Here is a 1,017-nt window from a genome sequence, read left to right as displayed (position 1 = left end):
CGCATCTCGGGGCTCATCTACGAGGAGACGCGCGGCGTCCTCAAGGTGTTCCTGGAGAACGTGATCCGCGACGCCGTCACCTACACGGAGCACGCCAAGCGCAAGACGGTCACGGCCATGGACGTGGTCTACGCGCTCAAGCGCCAGGGCCGCACCCTCTACGGCTTCGGCGGCTAAACAGTCCTTACGTTATCTTTACGAAGCAAAAAGGCCCTTTTCAGGGCCGCCATCTCCTCGTCGGAAGAGCCGTTAATACTGATTTCATTTGGTAAACCTTGCTAACAGTGCTACAGAGTATTTATATTGAACCTGAAATATAAAGAGTATTTCTTTGTGCGAGTTTGCCGGAGCAATTAAAGCTTTGTCTATGGCCTGGATACTCATGGCTCGCTTTCAGTTTGCATACTAAGGGTTAAGTCGGTGGTTTTAAGAGAATTTAGCTTAGAATTGCACTGGGAGACTGGTTCCCAGCATAGTGGACAGAACATCGGGCAATTAGACCCCTCACTTTGTCCTACTCTGACCCTCCTACAAAGCTGTAAATTCTTTTTTTTTAAGTTGCAATTCTTTGTTCCAAGATGAAGTTCACTGCCGTTAGCCACCTAAAGTTTAACCCATGATGCCTACTTTGGGTTTCCTTGAATTTTAATTTGCTAAACCAAATCTAAACTTGGTTTAGATTGCCCAGGGAATCTAAACATTGCTATTTACCAAAAGAAAACTTTGAACGAAGTAGGAAAGTGTTATACCTTGTAAACCAAATTGTTTTCCTTAATCTAAATATGGGAAGCAAGGAGAAAGGGATTGTAGCTATGTGCAATCTAAAGCATGTGGGCTACATTCCACTGAAACAAAGGGCTGTAATGCCCACAGTAGAAAGGTCCTGAAAGAGGGAGTGAGGATTAAGGGAAAAAAGAGACAAAGTATTGGGAGGGTGAGTTAGTTAATTGTGCCAGCCTGGCCGATAATCACATGTGGGGCTGGTTGAAAGGCGGAGGGATAAATGGGTGGTGAAGC

This window comes from Echinops telfairi, unplaced genomic scaffold, assembly GCF_000313985.2.
Source record: "Echinops telfairi isolate 266 unplaced genomic scaffold, ASM31398v2 ScPeMD7_5868;HRSCAF=6743_0, whole genome shotgun sequence".
Taxonomy (NCBI): Eukaryota; Metazoa; Chordata; class Mammalia; order Afrosoricida; family Tenrecidae; genus Echinops; species Echinops telfairi.
This window is presented reverse-complemented; position numbering follows the sequence as displayed.